Source organism: Bombus vosnesenskii, unplaced genomic scaffold, assembly GCF_011952255.1.
Source record: "Bombus vosnesenskii isolate JDL3184/JDL3185 unplaced genomic scaffold, Bvos_JDL3184-5_v1.1 scf7180000013339, whole genome shotgun sequence".
Taxonomy (NCBI): domain Eukaryota; kingdom Metazoa; phylum Arthropoda; class Insecta; order Hymenoptera; family Apidae; genus Bombus; species Bombus vosnesenskii.
Genome location: NW_022882976.1, coordinates 1575069 through 1588040, shown reverse-complemented (window position 1 = coordinate 1588040; position 12972 = coordinate 1575069). Strand labels below are relative to the sequence as shown.

General features: G+C 38.9%; 1 protein-coding gene across 8 annotated transcripts in view; it reads left to right on the top strand.

Annotated features, from left to right (window-relative positions):
* The window catches only part of LOC117236044 (serine-rich adhesin for platelets), a 134693-nt gene that overhangs the window by 76446 nt on the left and 45275 nt on the right, over nt 1–12972 (top strand). The gene's annotated exons all lie outside the window — the stretch shown is intronic.

Sequence of the window (12972 nt, the reverse complement as noted above, 5' to 3'; positions counted from 1 at the left end):
CAACCGTGAAGAATACTGAGGATCTTTATGCTACTTCGTTATAAAATGGTGGATTAATCGTCTTTGCAATTACACAATTATGCGCTATGCTTGACATATAGCGAAATGATTGCTATCGTGATCATGAAGCACACTTGGGAACAGAAATAAATGGACAGATAGTGGTAGTAGGCATCGATGATGTTTGGTCGAACTAGTATTAGTATGATACTTAAGCGTTATTTATTATATATCTTTATAGCACATATATCATTTAGTAAATAATTGAAATTGAGATTTACACTAATATTTATATTTTTCTCTAAACTAGCCGTATGTATCATTTAACGAAAACTCTATTTATACTAATGTTTTCACTAATCGTCGTAATTTAAAATAAAATTATTTTTGTCTCCGATTGTATCTAATCCGGAGTGATGATCGAATGGAACGAATCGTAATTGCGTGACGAAGAAAATAATGCTCGACCTTTAATTCCATGATCGATGTTGAATCCCGTAGGACGTTCCTCGAGGGACGGATCAATTAAGTTGCCAAAGATTTCCGGCTTAAGGAGCCGCAATGACACCGATGAGGGAATGAAGTAATGGAGTATCTGTAAAGAGACAGCGACGTTCTTGAAGATTCCTCGAGAGCTCTCGAACGCGGGTGGTCTTCGCCGAGTTTTACAGATCGATATGTCGTCAAGGAACTTATTCACGCTTCCTGTACACAGGAAACTTTGTACGTATTGAGAGGAGAGTTTCGTTCGACGTGGCACATTGCGAAAAACTCAAGTCTAACGGGACATGAGAAACGGCATACGGAAAGAACATCAACTTTGTTTGACTTGTAGAAACGTTCTGCTGCATCGAGCAATGCGATTGCAAGATAACATATTAACAAACACAGAGAGATAAATATAATCCGTACTAAAAAAAGAGGATAAACTTCGAAACTGTTTGACGGATATAAAAGTACCTTTTTATACATTTTTATTTCAATATCGTGAGTAAATTTCGAAACTGTTTGACAAACATAAAAGAACTTTTTCATATATGTCCATTTCGATATCGTATTCGCTCGTGCAAACAAAATACACGTTTATTAACTGGTTCATTAAATTAAATAACACGGTAGAAACGAAAGCTCATTCGTAAGGTTAAATAGATAACGTCGAAAGCAATGTCGAATATTTCTTGGATGGAGGTCCCATCGTAATTGTCGTATTTGGTTACAGCAGAGTTGGCCGGTTAAAAGGGTCTCCATTCCATCAGTTTTTTTTTCTCCTGACTTTGGAAGTAATCTGGCGTCCCGCCAATTTATTCACGAGAACGTTACCAACCGGTGGTCGTGGTACGTTCTCCAACACACGCTTTGCTGTAGCCACCATCATATAACTCGGGGTAATGAATTAACTCGATCAATTCTCCTATATCGTCATCGTACGACTTTGCTCATACGTTTGCTGTAACGGAAGATTTACAGCGGTGTTATTTCAAGGATCGCGATTCGTATACCGCGACCGTATTCGTACTACGTTTCGAAACAGCTCGTAAAACGGAACCGCGAGCAGAATGATTTTACACTCTGTGAAACGGTAATGGTTTATTCGTTGAAACGTTTCGCGATCGCTGATCATATTCGTCAAAGTCTCGCCGCGTCAAGATCTCGTTAAGCACGAGATACATTTAAGCTACGCGCGCACCGTCTTCTACGACAGTCCGATCCCAGCTTTTTCTCCGATAATAAGAACAAAATCCATCAGATAAGATTCCAGAGAGTTGTAATTGCGGAAAAGAAAAGGAATTCCTTCTTCCGTTCTTTGACACGGTTCGTCGCGCCTCTCGTTCTTCCGACTTGACAGTATCTTTCGGGTCTTTTCGAATTTACCGTTACCAGTTGCAAAAAAAGAAAAAAAACGTCAGCTCTTTAATCTTGCTTCTATCTTATACAGCCTCTTCTAAGAATCAGGCTAAATAGAAAATATTTCGCGAACGAGAAGCTAACCTGTGGTAATACATTTGACCAGGGTAGATGTACTATCGTAAGAAACGCGTTAAACCGCGAACCCGTTAAAAATCAATTATAGAAACTACATGTCTGAGATAGTAGTAACGTGCGCTGTTAATTTTGAAAGTTAACGTCAGTTGCAGTCGGAGTAACGAAATTGCCAAGTTAATTAAATCTCGTCTTTACGACCGATAGTAATTTATCGACTGTTAAGAAACTATATCGCATAGGACGAAGCGTTAGCCGGTTAAAATTGAATTCTGCATCCACTTTTGCAACGTGTTATCTTCGTGACGAAATGCAGGATACGTTCTGACGAAACGGATAATGGAAACGGGGAGTAATAGGGGGTTGGATAATTGAGAAAACATAAAGTAAAATCCTGGTTGATTCAGGTGTCGCTGCGTGAGGAGGCAGCAGTTCAAACTTTACGATAATTGAAAATCCCACCCCTGCTTCGCTCTGGAATATAAAAACACGACCCAAGCACACTTCCGTGTTGTTGTCGTATCGTTTGAGCAGTGTAGAAACAGCCGAGGACAGTAAAACAACGGCAAAGTGTAACTTACAAATCGCGGCGCATGGGCGAAATAACGTTGAACAAATTATCATAGAACCTATGTAAAACGTTCGCGTGAACTCATGAAATCGCAGAAATATGTTATTGTTTTCGCAACAGAAAAATAACTACGCAGGTGGAATTCGCTACAGTTCTAGGTGTAGTGTTCGTGTGTAACGAAAGCAGTTGCACTGACAGTTGAAAGAGAATGTGTCTACGAGAACAAACTTTTAACGCCGATTTTAATCTAATTTAGTCCAGAATACGCAACGAGCAAATAGCTTTCGTAACCAGAGAGGAAATCTCATTGTCTCCCACTGCAGAAGCGTATCCTGTTTTCTGACGAGGGTACCCACGCGTTCATTGTACGATCATTGCGTTATGCGAATACACGATAATATCATTTCCGGAAGCTTGAAGGAATCCCGTATTCGAACCTTTCTCGTGTACTTTGTTCTTTCTTCTTTTTTCTCTTCTAGTGTACTAGATCCAGTAAAAGAGATGACGCGGGAGATCCAATTTCCACGAGAGAAACTTTTTATATGTATATATTAGTATTTTATTATTATATATATTTAGTCAGCATTTTATTTCCAAGTCTTCTTTCGACATAACATAATACCGATTTTTTTTAGAAATTCACACGCTATTGAATAATCGTTTCCTGTTATTTTTTGCTGTAAGTTTGTGGAATGTTTCTAAAACGTAAACCGATCATGTATTCTCCAAGAGATCGGGAAAAGTAGATAAAACGGTCTTTGAAGGAGTTTAATTGAACGAAACTAAAAGTCAAATCGGTCAAAGTTGTTTTAAGCTAATCAGGTTCCAATAAATTTCTTTCTTTTTTCTCTCACTAGTTAAAGATCCCGTGAAAAGATCCCACTTGCCGATAAGAGTAGCATCAATGGATAATCAGAGATATGTCGAAGGGAAAGTGGGAGAATTTTACCAGATGAAAACTCGTCTGTTCTCTTTTTCGGTTGCCAAATTATTTCTCCAGTCAAGAATGAAGTTCAACGCGGTATTAATCGTATTTTAACGGCAAGTGGAGTAATTGAGTAACTTCGGGAACCATTTAATTCCTTGCTTCTCTGGATTAAAATTTGTGAAAAGAAGACTGAACGAAAACGAGGCAAGAGGAGGGGGAAAGTAGGGCTGAAGTTTATGACGTTTCAGGGTTTCTGGAAAATTGCGTTTCTCCTGTCGCAATTAGTCCTTTTACAGCAGAACTTGATTTTCGGTTGTCAACCTCGTTAGATGTCCCTCGAAATTTCTGCACAAAGGCGACCAATAAGTCGTTGGAATGTAATTGAATGCTGTCCGGTTGGAAAAAGTTGGAGTCCGTTTGTAGTCAGAGGAAAAACCAATTGGCGCTTGATTACAAGGATCTGTGTAGAATAGAGTGACGATGAGTTCACTGCGAAACGATAATTTTTCGACGATCGTGTTGGCCAACAGCTTTACGAATTCCAAACTTCATCGAAGGTTCTCCCTTTTTTAGAAAGCAGAGCGATCGTCAAATGGTAAAATATTCGACGACGGTATTAACGCAATAGTCAAAATAGAAAGGAGCCAAAGGTCGAAATATACGCGTGAGAATTTCAAATCCAATCGGTGATATTCGAGGAAATATTAGCTTTTGCGATCGTGTTACTCGAATCGAAGTCGGAACTCTGCCAACCACCTGCTACCATTCTGATTAAACAAGCCACAACAGATCGATCGTTTTGCTCCCGTGCAGAAGCGAACTATTCGTTCCCATAAATTTCTTGTTGGTCGACGAAGCTTCGACTGGCGTCCAACATGTTCAATCATGAAGCTCACCGCGAAGTTTATATTCCGAATATTCTGTCGCTATAAGTCAAGAAGAATAACATTCATTTGTACAGTGTTCCTAAATTTTAAAACTTTATGGGGTGAAACTGATCCAAGTTTGATATTTTACGATAAATATAAATTCTATAAAAACAGAGGATTAATCGCCTGCTATACTATGTAACTGAGAAGTTACACATTCTTAAGTGTGTAATTATATTTTTCAATTGTCATTTATAGAAATCATTAGTTGCAGAATATAATCATATTTATAATTAATCGCTTCAACTTTCAATTTTTAAATACTTTTACGGAATTTCATATCTTGTAACGAAATAAAATTGCAGTTACAAAGAATCAGAAATATTTACCTACAAACATCGATTTTACGCTTGAAAGAAGACTTCCAATAATTTAGATCTTTTTTTTCGGAGCCTCTGCAACATTTCTCTTTTTACGAGCGGCATTGAATCGCGTTGCTGATACGGTACAGTGCCGCTTAATAATAAACGCGTCCGCTGTAACTGCCTTTGAAGCCGTTTTACCACCGATCGACGAAAGAAACGGTCTGAATGTTCACCACGGCGAATGTAAAATCGGCTGACTAAGTTAGGATCATTTTGTTCGGAAGGGCAACGACGTTACTGTCTGCATTCCAGACGAGCGTAGATCGCAACTGTAATTCGTTCTTGCCAGTCATAATTCGACTCGCAGGTGGAAACGTGTTCACCGTATGTTATGGAGGTGCAATTGTGTACGAAGTGCATATATGCCGGTAGACGCGCTATTCCGTAATTAGATCGCGTAATTACGCCGTTTTACAGTTGCGACTGGTTTCGTGGCTCGGGTTGCCACGGTCTCCAAGCAAGGGTGTGTCGCTAAGTGCACTACTCTCTTTTGTACATATCGACGAAAGGAAAAGTTTGAGGTGCGTCTGACGCGCCAAGTGTGCCTTGCAAATTATATTTGCAAACTCTTCAGTGGATTCTTTGTCTGGAAGGTGAAACGAGTCGATCGGTGTTTGATTTGTGAACGATGTTTGATTTGAAATTCGACTTGATATAAAACTTGATACGAGTGATGTGTCAAATAACATGAAGTATATAACTAGTGTAAATTGGAAACCCTAATATCTATCTCTCAATACGTCACATCACTTCTGTTAAAAATAAATTGTAACATATTCATATTTACAGAAGTTCAAATTAACTCGACCGAAATTAAACTAATTTCGCTAATTTTTGGTTAAGAACTGTAGCGGCACGCTAATAAATTCAAATCTTATTCTTGTTTTGCCTCGGAGCATCAATATCGTAGGACACATACATATTGTATTAATAATCAAACTCCAAGGCAAAACAATGTCGCCGTTACTTTCAACCGTCAAACGCAGTCGAGTTCAAATTTTCCGACTGTCCCCCGACCGATATAAATAAACGAGCGAATTGACGAGCGAGAGAGTTTAGCAATCGAAGATATCAACGCATCAAAGTGTATACGAAGTTTCTCGACACACGCGCGTATTTATCACGATTAATATTAGACCAAGACTCGTGCTTTGTATCAAGGCATTACAAATAAAGTGCTCACGACACTTAGAATATTATATCGATATTTGAACTACCTCATCCTCTACAGAACTACCCTAGTTAACACGTTAAAAAAATATACTTGACATATATATATATATGTATGTGCATCCACTATCAACCTAAAGCTCAATTAGCAAAATTGGTAGCATCTAGTCAAAGATGAGGATGTATTTCTAAAATATGATACGAATACCAACATCGAAGTGTTTTGCAACGAGCCCACTCCTTTATTTAAAGGGGCACGTGGGCCTCCGATACAAAGCCCCGTGGGCGTCAGCGAATTCCATCGAGGCTTCATCGGCGTCCCATCTTAATTTTTATCCCTTTTGTCGTTTTATGCACGCCCATTTCTCTGCCTCACGTTTAACCTTTTACTCCTGCATACGGACAAAACGAATCGTGAGATTGGGTCACACAGAACTTCGAGATTTATTATTCTGTTATTATGTTGATTGAGGGTCAAACAAAAGCCAGTAATAATCGCGGTAAACGTCCAGCGAACCTCGAATTAATTTGAAATTAATTCTGTCATCGTTACTCATTAGTAAAATATTGGTTTGCCCCAGGAGGTCTTGCAAGTCTTCGCCCGGGATATCGTCGTTTGATTTCTGCTTAATAAAATGCTCATGAAATGGAGTTATATCGAGGATGAATTTTATCCCGTTAGCATCGTAAAATGTCTTTAATCTTCGGTGGATACGTACGGGTGTTTGTTTCTTCAAGAAAGAGAACTGTTTGCTAATTCACGGATGCGCCTCTTGCATTCGTCATCGAGATCGAGTAAATGGTATATTCTAACTTGAAATAATTGGATAATGAAACCTAACAATTTTGTAATGTGTAAAGCATTTGAACAATTTTCAATCCTGATAAACTCTCTGTTTAATTAAATAAATATATCGGCGAGCTGGATGAGTTTAAATATTCAACTTCCCGTTACACGACATGTGGTAATTTAAATTATTAACACGCCGTGCATGTGTGCACATCACGCGTATGCTAACATGTACGCAGGCATGTTTCGTGATTGAACCTTCACGCGTTATCTCACAAATCGAGAGTCACGCGAACCCTAACCTTGCAAATAATTTGCTTATAAGTACTTTCCATCTCGTGGGAGCGTGTCCCAAAGTTTTTTATAATTCCTTATCATCTTCACGCACGACAGGGTATTATTCAGCTGTTAATATCTCGTGAAAAAATTTTTTTCGTTTTCCGAGCAAAGCTTGTACAGTCCATAGATCGCATCTAGTCTGTATGAAAGATGAAAGAAAAATTTAAAAACCGAAACTCATAGGAGCAGAACTTTATCGAACAGGCAATTATTTATAAAGCAATACTTCGCTATTCAAATGAACTATCGACCATCCGGGATATAACTAGTCATTATCAGGGTTCGGTGAAAGTCGATGTTTATCGAACCTCATCGCGTAAACGACGTGTACGCGTCGTCAGACCGATCGACGAGGTACCAACGAGACGAGATCCGAAAGTCGTGAAGGATCGAAACCATCGGGACGAAATTCTTTGTTGATTTGTGCACGCGAAATAAGTGGTTTTTACGTAACACCATTCATTATGCGGCACAAGAGCTTCATTACCGAGCAGCACGACTTTCGTGCGTACCTATAAGTTCGAGGGGGGAGGGGTCGTTGGGCCTTTAAACCGTGCATGCACAAAAGATTCGTCGCGAGCAATTACGCACGAGGCATTAAGCTTGAATAGAATGCGAATAACAGCACAGTGTCTTTGACGTGCACGCCTCAATTGGTGTACGTACACTCGACCGATGCTCGCTTTGATGTAAAAGCAAAATTTTCACTTCTCTCTCGGTGGCCTTGATCATTCCTCTCTCTTTTCCTTTCTGCGACACTCGTTAGGGCTCTCCCCTTCGTAAGTACGTACGTGCACGAGGCTGCTTGTTCAACATACCGGACACGGATCGTGTGGGGATACCGCCATCGGTAAATTCACGTGCCTGACATCACCGTGTAATTCGAAATGAATGGAGTTGAATAGGCAAACGAACCTTTGATACATAAGTCAGCTCCTGAGGAGACATCTCCATGGTATCGCACGTGGTGCTACGTTTCGGAGAGACCAGCGTTTACATTATTGAACGACAGTCGTCGAAACGGTCTAAGATTGGATTCGTGTTTCTGCCCGATTACGCCAACAGCGTGCTAGCTAGATTGGTTTGTATCGGAACAGATTGTTCCGATAAAATGGTAGGGAAATAAATTCGTATGCAAAGCGACGAGATTGCCACGTTATTACGTTCGATTGAGCGCAGAGAATTTCATTTCCAAACGTCTTAAGCGTTATTTTTTATTTGACTTTAATTAGAAACCTATTCAACGTTCTCGTGGTTGGTTCGTTATAGGCGGACGTGAGAAATATGATGTGTATTTAAATTCCTGGAAAGCAATCGACTATCAGTTTTTCATGCATAATGAAACACTGTTTCCGAGAAAGTGTGTGAAAAAAGAGGGAGAAAAGAGTATCGGTGTTCAGAATTTATTTCCTCTTTTATTTTCCCCCTTGAAACGAAACGCTGGCATATTAATTCTAACGCGGCACTTGGTACACGCGCCACTATTCACGTTGCATCGAGTGCCTCCGCGGATTGCACGTTGAAACGAGTCGGCTTCGCGTTCGATGCAACGGAAATGTTTGCCGGGTTTCCATTGAATGCCGTTCGTTAGCCAACTGACATTACGAAATATAATGTGTGTCTCATCCAGTAAGGCGATCGTTTATTTTCAAATCGATGTACGAACTTTTTCCATTTATTATCTTTCTTGTTTCTTTTTAAACAAGTTCTTTTATCACACTCTTAAACATGGGAAAATAGAAAGAAACGTGACATATGCGACTGATCATTTGGAATTTACACAAGAATAAAATTGCATATAAGAACACGAATATATATACATATGTAGATTATAAATATACGAAGATTATTTCAATGCCTTAAATACCTCCGAAATGGCATATTACGTAGAATAAGGCTTCATTAGCTTCATAATAGCGTTTCTTAGGCAATACCAAACATCCGAAAACGTTTCTTCCTTCTCGACTTGATGGATAGCCTATAAGGAAACGGCGAATAATAGACACGCGTTCACACAATATGACGAAACGCTGTTTAACAGCCATCGAAGCCACAGCTGGCAACCATTGGATATAAATTATCAGCCAGCGTTTAACATTTGATCGTACAGGATGATGGCAAACTTATTTGACAAAACGAAATAAAAATAGGAATTCTACGAATACTTGTTACTCGTGCTGTACTTTCTCTTCCAAGAAAACATGCATATGGTGCTGTTATATGAAAGGGAACTTTCGTCAAAATAGAAAACTAAACGATCCCTTCTCTAATTCGAAGAACTTGTACGTGGAATAAATCATTCGATAAATAAGCCGCGGAAAATTTATTTATTCCTACTGGTGTCCGTGTGAAAATTGTCCGGGCGGCGAGAGAATTTTACATTGGGATTTTCACATCATCTTGATCGAGCAGCGACTCGTTGGTCCGTTGTATTTCATTAATTCGTAAACTCGACTGATTTGCATCTGGTGATTGGCCAAGCCGACTGTAGCCGCGCCGCCGCTAATGCAACGGCCGGAAAGTAATTAAGTTAATTACTGCCGGTGCTTAATAACCTGTGTTCCAGGCCGCGATGCAGCAGTTAATAAGTTTACCAGCAAACCCGACGTGTCCGAACACCGCCTTGAGAAATCGGATTTCTGGTATTTCAGGCATCCAGTTTTGCATGTGCCAGCGGAATGATCGACAATTTCACGTTAACCTTGCACGCGAAACATTCATGTATCTCTTCCTATATTTAGAGACTGGTATAATAGACTTCATCGTATAGCGATGTGCTAAATTAAAGCATCAAGTAACGGCACTGATTGATGTTATGGCGCCCACGTTTGGATGTGTTGTGGTCGCAACGTTAGAATTGTATTTCCATGTACATGTCTACTAATATACGTTATTGACACTTTGATCGATTGTGACATTCGTTTTTTCGGCAGTTCACTGGAATAGGAAAAAAGAGACAATGACTACAAGCTCCATTTTTATTAAAATACGCACAGAGAATTACTGCATTATGCAATGATACATATATCTACGCTGTAGTGAGACACAAACACCTTTTTAGTCGTTTCTCAGAATTTGTATATGTGCACAAGAGTGTTAAGGAATACGGTGTATTAATACAAAATAATTAACTGGAGTGAAACGTTGCCGTAGATCTCTTGTGCCAAACAGATCCACAGATTTAAATATTACTAGTCGAGACTCATAAAAGAGAGTGTTTAATGCTGACAATTTTCATAGGAAATATAATTAATTTCCATACCTTCAATCTCTATCAACATATATTACCAAAGAGATTGAATTTGCTATCGACTACCAATTACCCCTGGGTTAATTACTTACCATAAACGGCGTCCACCATCTGGTCAATCAGTGGCCAAGTTCTCCAAAATCGTACCTATCTAACGATTGCTTCAATTACCTTGGTCGTTTCTGGAGGATCCCTTCCGATTCCTATTATTACTTCCGTGATCTGTGTCGATCTGAATTACTTGAGGAAGTTATCATCCCTACGAGCTTCCTTTCATTAGATCGTATGATATCGAGACTTGGGAACTTCCTATATTTGAAGTAACAGATGGGATATTCCAGAGAAAATTCCGAAAAGGAAGTCTAAGAGAAAATAAAATAAAATGTCTATGATAATTAATTAATTAATTAAAAAAGAAATATAGTAATATTATAAATAGTGCAAGCACATCAGAAAGAAATAACATAAGAAACAACAACATAAAAGGAAACTTGTACATGTAAATATGCGATAAATACAAATCTCAAGATGCTTTCGAACGAAATAAACCTCGAAATTGCTTGGATTACCCGACAATTTTAAAGGAGCTATACCAAAAATCTCAAAATTGGCAAAATCATATGGAGTGGAATTGAATTGCAAAATTGAATTGTTATATACAATCGATTGTATATTATTAAACCTTCATCTTCAGTACGATCATATTTAACGTTTACTATATAGTTAAAATGATCATTCGTGTTATATGAACCTTATCTTAGCCTGAGTATACGTTTATGATAAATATCGTACCTTGTAACTTTTATATACATTTTCAGATTGGTTTCAATGTTTACCAATATTATCATGGTAGTCGCGTCTTCTTACAGTCTCAATGAAATTTCAAAGTGTTTAATATAACACATACGATATGGACGTAGAAGTTTTTAACGGAATTCAGTGTCTATTTGAAAGCCGGTTCGTAAGCCGGTATACTAACGGTGGTAACATGTATATTACCTACATAAAACAAAGATTGTTTTACTAACCGACATACAACAAAGTTGGACTATACGCAATTACTATGCTTTCGTTTATTATCTTTATTACCGTTTGATTAACCATGGGCATGGTTAATCGATATTCATTTTGTACATATTTATAAATGCGTACGTGCCTACATACGTAAGCAACTATAACGCCCAAGACTTTATGAGTATTAGAGAAACCTATGATCGAACTAATTCCTTTAAAATGAGTGTTTACTCGCTTATTATCGGACATATTTCTAATGCACGTTTTTGCTGACGCATTCCGTGTGATAAGGGGTTACGAACATGGTAGACACGTAGTACTCGATGATCCAAATTAAGCGAAGCGTTTCTTGCAGTACTTAAGACCGTCAATTTCGTAATCTTTATACGCGGAGGGTATAATAAGGTTAATTTGCGATTATCGACTCATTCTCGTATCGAAAGTAGCTATTTAATGATTACTTTGACCACTTTAATAGTTACGACTATCATTTGCTGTTTGTTGAACAGGTACCATTGAACGGGGAAAAAATAAGTTTTTATAGAGTCGAATCGTACTTTCTAACAGGTTGGTGATAATATATTACTATACTTATAAGAATGTAAGAGGAATGCAAAACGGAATGGTAAATAAGTAGGTGCGATGTAAGTGTACGAATAATCACATGACAGAAAAACGTTGTTCGCAAACATTGAAACGGATCATGGCAAAATTCTGAGAATTCCACATTTCTCGGTACACTTTACGGTGGAAGAGAGGTAGATATTCCGCCAGTGCGACCGCAATTACGGCCCAATTGATTTGAATTGTACACTCGAGGCTACGTGAATTACCACGTAGGATTTTCGTTCGCCCCGAATTCCCCGACCGCTGCAGACCAGGATTCGATCGTTCTCGTCAATTATGTGGCCGAAGTCGTTCTTCAATGCCTGCACAGGAAATATATAAGAGCTAAATATGGACGTGAAATTAATAGCGCGCCGCGAAACGGAATAGAATCTGAACCTCCTTATGCAACGGGTACTTAGCGAAAAGAGAACCGACTGGAAGAAGACGACGAGGTGACATTAAATATTGATAACTTTTATACCGAACGAAACTAATTCCGAAAAGACGAGCCTGTGAGTGCACGAAGATGAAAGGCATTAATCATTATACTGCTGGAAATTAAATGGTAATTAATTTCTTCGAAACTCGAAATCATTCCTCTGAATACGGCCTCGCGAATCTCTAGTTACGTATCAGTCGGTCACGACGACGGGCTGATAATTTAATTACGTAGAATTAACGATTCTTAACGAATCTCCTCGCGTAAAACGAACTGGCTTCTAACCGTTGCTTAATACGGATAATTGCATGGAAGGCGGAATGTATTCTCTGGTTCTGTATTTACGGCGCAATTGAACGTAGTCCGGTTGGATCGTTAGCCTAGTTGTATACTCGCAACTGATCGTTCGAGGAGAGGTTGTGTCTGCTGTGACTAAACCGCCCGGCGTCAAAGGTAGCTCTTTTGTATAACGAGCCGCGATCCGTATCATCATTAGATGTCACGATCGATCGTTTGAAAACATAATTGCCAGGAAAATCGAATGGAAATAATACGCGAATGCCGGCCAACTGCGATGGCATAATCGTA